The following is a 5788-nucleotide window of genomic DNA, read 5'->3' as shown; positions in this document are numbered from 1 at the left end:
GATTAAGATGATACACCCTGAACCTGAAAATGAAATCGATCATTAGAACGGAATCCATCCATTTTCATCCATCCATCCATTTTCTGATCCGCTTTATCCTCACAAGGGTCGCTGGGTGTGCTGGAGCCTATCCCAACTGTCTTCGGGCAGTAGGCGGGGGACACTCTGAGCCGGCTGCCAACCAATCACAGGGCACACAGAGATGAACATCCATCCACGCTCACACTCACACCTCGCGACAATTTAGAGTGTTCCATTAACCTGCCACGCATGGTTTTGGAATGTGGGAGGAAACCGCAGTACCTGGAGAAAATCTAGGCAGGCACAGGGAGAACATGCAAAGTCCACACAGGAAGGCCCAAGCTGGAATCGAACCCTGTACCTCTGCACTGTGAGGCGGACGTGCTCTCCTGTCACCCACTGTGCCACCTTGTATTTACAGTTTCAGCTAAATTTAAGAGGCCAGTCCTCTCTCAAACACCTCCAGGTGTTTCAAAATGCCGCCGCTCAACTCTTAACTGGAGCACGTAAGAGGGAACATGGCGCAGCTCAATAAATTGAGTTGCGGCTCATAAATTGAAGTGAAAGTGTGCACATCAATCACGTTGAGTGATACCTTTTAAAACAGTTGAGTTGACCTACAATGGTCAAATAATAGCTTGTCACTGTCTAAATATCATTAAGAAGGCTTGAACATTATCAGAGAAAGAGAAGTCTTTTATTCAGCACGGTTTCAAATGTTTTCAAAGGAGAGAGCAAGGAGATGATTGTTTGAATCAGTTGAGGGTGACAGGGCGAACAATGAGGATCAAATGTACAAGATTAACCAAGCCCCCTCCCCACCCTCCCCTCTTTAACCTTCCCCTCCCTGTGGTGAAATCACCTGCAGTAAAAGTTTGGTTACTGAAGTATTTCCCTGTTGTGTGTACTTAGTACCCAAGTAGTACAACCTGACCGTCATAGCTATGACTTTTTCTTTTATGTGTCATAGCGTAGAGTTCATTTTAAAACAAGTGAACTTGAGGAGAAAAGCGAAGCAAACAATACACTTATTTTCTCATTTGTCCACCAATTCAGATATATAAAAAAAAAAAAAAAAAACAACCAATCTAGCACAGGCCATCAAGCATTATTACTCATGTGACTTCTCATTGCAATTTTGAAACAAATAGCGCATCAGAAACAGATCCCAATGCGTACCACTCACTTTACAGCAACGGTTTGACCTAGAGTGACCTTGAAAACAGACCAACTTTCAGGGGCAGTGGGGTGTTGCATTGACGAAGGCGGATTCTTTCATCAAAGGAATGCATGGAGCCTGCATTCATTTGCTGAAAAGTACTGAAGGAGCTCAAGTAAACAAAATCACTAAATCTGGGGTGTCAAACTCATTTTCATCACGGGCCACATCATAGTTACGGTTTCCTTTAGATGGTTTTTATGACTTAATGATTTAAATGTATAATCACATCATATTACGCAATTTCCTCTGCATGTCATTGTGATTGTAGTTACTTATAACCGCAAATTGAAATTTCAAATCAGAGGAATCGAAAGTAGTGGCAAGCAAATAGACTACAGTAAAAAAAAAAAAATGGCTATTGAGCTTCAGGTGAAGTTTCAGGATGAACCTAAAATACTCAGAGCTTTACAGGTGAGCTTAATTTGACCTTGTCATAACTTTTAAATGTCCAGCTGTTCAAAGTTTAAGTATTTTTGGCACGACTTGCTGTTCTCTGCAAAATTCGCAACGGGTGCTTTGCTAATGACACTATAAGCATTTGTTACACTTTAAGCACGGATTGAAGTCGGCCCAGTGTGGCCACTGAGCTTTGGGGGACACAGTGTGTCACCAGAACATTGCAACAGCGGTACTAGAAGCATCACAGAAAGGCACAGAAGTGGACATCCTTTGGAAAATATATACTTTCAATGCACATGTGCAACTATTTGTTTCAGTATTTATTCTTGAACGGAAAGTTCATCAAGGGTAATCCGTAAATGGACTAATACATCTACTGGTTTAATTTGGCATTCAAACAGTTCTCTTCGAATTACATTCACCTGTTTATACTTCATTTTTTGGTTCATGCGGGAATTTCACCAGAAAGCCCCAATATCCTAAACTCTTTGTGATCAGTGTATGCATGGGGTCCCAAAAGTCCCTTTACACTTTTTTTTTTCCCATTTTGTGCAGTCAGACATGAGGCCATCAACATTTGACAGCTTAATTTTCAGCTGTTTTTGTAAGCATATCACGTACTTGCCAATGGCTGGCCAAATGACATTGGAGGAACATTCTACAATTGAAGTTTTCCCAACCCCAACTGTAATTCAGAGCCGGTTTGACAAGATTTCTTTACCATCACACTGCCCGGACGCATAGCACAATTTATGCTTTCATGACAAATTCCTTGAAATGGGATTTGTTCTTGACAACCAAGCAGCAAACGGCCTGCTACCACCATCTCTGATGAAAGTGCAACGACTAGCAAAGTCTATCTTGGATGGCTGCACTGCAACTCAGGATTAACAAACGCTCGCTCGATTCAATGGATACTTCAAAAAATGAGAAAGCTTTACCTGTACTGACTTCAGGTTGCTCAAAGGCTTCAATGTTACTTCAGTATCAATTGACCAGTGATGGGCAAGGAAGTTCTATGCGAACAAAACATAATGATAGCCTCACATCTGTCCATAATGATACAAAATCTATTAAAAAAAAGGAAGTACATAAAGACCTTTGGGGCTTATTAAAAACAAATTTGTAATGTCTCTAACAAGTGACGACACATGCAATTTTGAGAGATTTTCTCCCAAAATGACAAGAACAAATTGATTCGGCAAGACACTATTAGCTTTTCAGTGTGCCACAAAAAAAATCTAAGTGGCGGCCAGATGAGTTTGACACCAATGCTCTAAATGGAGCATGGAAACTAAACTACACTCACTTTCTCGAGCAAGACAAAAACAAAACACTTAAACAATAAGTAATGAGGAATAAAGATGAGGCAAAATGACCACGTTTCAAAAGCATGGACGAGAAAATGCTGCAAGTGGGAGGAGACGTAACGCTTGAAGTCCGAGTTGGCCAGCTCCCGAGCGTGGCTTTTGTTCTGCTTCATCCACTCTGGTGCAAAAAAAAAAGAAAAAAAGAAAAAAAAGGGCTTTACCTGCAAACCCAACCACACCGGCAGACTCAGAACCATGAGGTAGATCACCGGTCAAACTGACCATGAGAGGAAATAAAACAAAACAAAAAAACCAACCAAACAAAAAACACATCACAAAATACGCCAATTCTGTGTAATTTCCAAAAAGCACAGCTCCTGCTTGATGTCATTTCGACAGTTATTTAAACAAAACAACAACAAAAAACAAAGAGGAGAAAAACAAGAATTCCTTTGTTTTGAGTTTGTCACCGTTCTTTTTTTTTTTCCTTTCCTGCCCTCAGTATTGCAGTGGGACTCTCATTATTGCTACCAGAAGACTAGATAGCGCCGCACTTCCTGTGTGAGATCAATCAGATGGAATTATGATGGCAAATATGACACCTGATCAAGTTCAATGAGAAACGCTGGAAGATGGTGGTTAGGAAGGCACCTTTTCATGACATGGTCACCTCTTTCAAGCATGTGATTCTGTGACAATTGTGAAACACAACCCTTTTTTTTTTTTTTTACTTTACAAGTCAGTGCAAACAAGGTTTTGCAGGGGCACGTAGCTATAAAATCATAAAAACCTAGAAGTGGGGGGTGGAGGGGACATCGCAATCTCATGCATGTAAAATCACATCATACTGTGGATAATGCGGTGGGGGCAGGGGTGGGGAAGTGTCCTCTGGAATTTGAGAATCCTTCTTGAAAAAAAGAGAAAATCTTGAAGAGCATGTTGTTTCTTATCAAAATAAATCTTTTTTTTTTTTTTTTTTGTGATTAGCCAACTGCTTGAGTGCATTTTCACTGTCCTCGTTTTCCAACACAAGCATAAGGGCTGTGCAAAAAAGTTTGTGTGTCTGGTCCAATCAGAGAGGGCTGCTAAAACGGTGACGTCATCAGCCCGCTCTCGCCAACCCTCTGGCTTGCCGAGTTATCGCTGAGCCTAAAAACACAGACAACAAGAAGAAGCATGGCTGACAATGCCGGATGTGGAGTGGGGCTGCATAGGGCTGGAAATTGTGCAGTCCATTTCCATTCCAAATTTTCTAACTGCAAATTGAGGGCAAATCAATTGAAAAGTATCATTATTATTGTAGCATGAATAATCAGCATTATTAAGTAAATTAAATGAACATTGGTTCTTCTTAATTTTATGGTTTAATTATTGGTGTAATGCATGATTTACGTCCTGCATTTTTTCCCCATAGTGCATGTGCAAGTCAATATGCCATGGCATTATGGGACAATGCTACATTTGTAGCATTTAGGCCACAAGTGCGTCCAAATGTATTTGCGGGTAGGTTCGAAGGTACTCACAAGTCAGTCAAAATAGTTTTACTCCACATTTGCAGCTCTGCACTTCCGAGATAAATGGCACCAATTTAGTTTAATGGACCATATACGCATGACCAGAAAATGAGGGAATTCTCTGTTTGATACATTTGATTTGCCTAATGGTAAAGAATGCATTTATATTGTTATTAATAGGCTCGAGCAGGCTAAAATGATAAATGCGCTCAGCTATGTAGTTGTTGGGTATGTGCGTGACTTCTCTCATCGAGAAACGACACTAACGATTTATGACCAAGTTAAATGCAACCAGTGGGGAACAAGCTTGCTTGTCACCAAATGAAGTTTGTAGTTATGTCAATTGAACGTGTCACAATCTGTCTGTCGCACTCTCAGCCGCCTCAACTCTTTGTCGATGCCATTTGGCGAGGAGGCTTCTTGATATCAGACAAGGTAGACTTATTTAGGAGCATCTTCCAACTTACTTCTCCCTTTCTCCCTCCTAACAAGCTATGAAGACAAACTCACCACTCTGTCTTTGCCTGTAGAAGAGCTGTTCGCAGCGGAAGAGACGCGTCTGCAGGTGTGAGTATGTGTGTGTGTGAGAGAGACAGTAACTGGATCGCTACTTAATCAAAATATCATTCTATTTGGTAAGATATTTGCACATTTGGATTATTTTGTAGCTTTATAAAAACGATCTTTATCGAGTACCTGTGGTTACTTGCTGAGTTGACTGTAAGGGGACGAGTTGGTGGAAGAATCCAGCTGCTGTGGCGTGCCGCTTTCCTGAAAAGCAATTTGAGAATATATGAGACATATATATTTAACAGGAATGTTAACTGGCTTTATCATAGCTAATCATTTGCAACTCCGTGATATTTCGGACTTTTAAGCGCTTGTTTTTAATGGGTTTTTACAGTTTATATGAAGTCCAAATCTGAGTTTAACTGGATAATCAACAGTCAGAAGAAGCAGAAAAGCTACCCAAGTAAGCTCCATTAAATGTCATTGTTGCCACAGAGCAAAGAGGATACTTGCCTGTGAGTAATGTTGAATGTTCATTTTGTATGTGCTGCTGCTCCTTGTTTGTTAAAGTAACAGTTGTTCAAATGTATACTGACCGTAAAATCTTTGCTATCGGCCGTTAGCTTCACTAAGGAATTTCACATTATTATTTTAGCATCAAAGTTACGCCAATTCTGTGTAATTTCCAAAAAGCACAGCTCCTGCTTGATGTCATTTCGACAGTTATTTAAACAAAACAACAACAAAAAACAAAGAGGAGAAAAACAAGAATTCCTTTGTTTTGAGTTTGTCACCGTTCTTTTTTTTTTTCC

General features: G+C 40.4%; 1 long non-coding RNA gene across 1 annotated transcript; it reads right to left on the bottom strand.

Moving 5' to 3' along the window:
• Positions 1-699: 699 nt before the first annotated feature.
• On the bottom strand, positions 700-5281 carry LOC109525961 (uncharacterized). Its single transcript, XR_002170237.1, has 2 exons — positions 5163-5281; positions 700-4101 (listed from the first exon to the last, which is right to left on the bottom strand). It is a non-coding gene; the product is annotated as an uncharacterized LOC109525961 (long non-coding RNA).
• Between the last annotated feature and the right edge of the window lie 507 nt (positions 5282-5788).

This window comes from Hippocampus comes, unplaced genomic scaffold, assembly GCF_001891065.2.
Source record: "Hippocampus comes isolate QL1 unplaced genomic scaffold, H_comes_QL1_v1.1 scaffold261, whole genome shotgun sequence".
In the NCBI taxonomy this organism is placed as follows: domain Eukaryota; kingdom Metazoa; phylum Chordata; class Actinopteri; order Syngnathiformes; family Syngnathidae; genus Hippocampus; species Hippocampus comes.
Note: the sequence above shows the minus strand (reverse complement) of the source record. Positions and strands in the feature narration are given on the sequence as shown.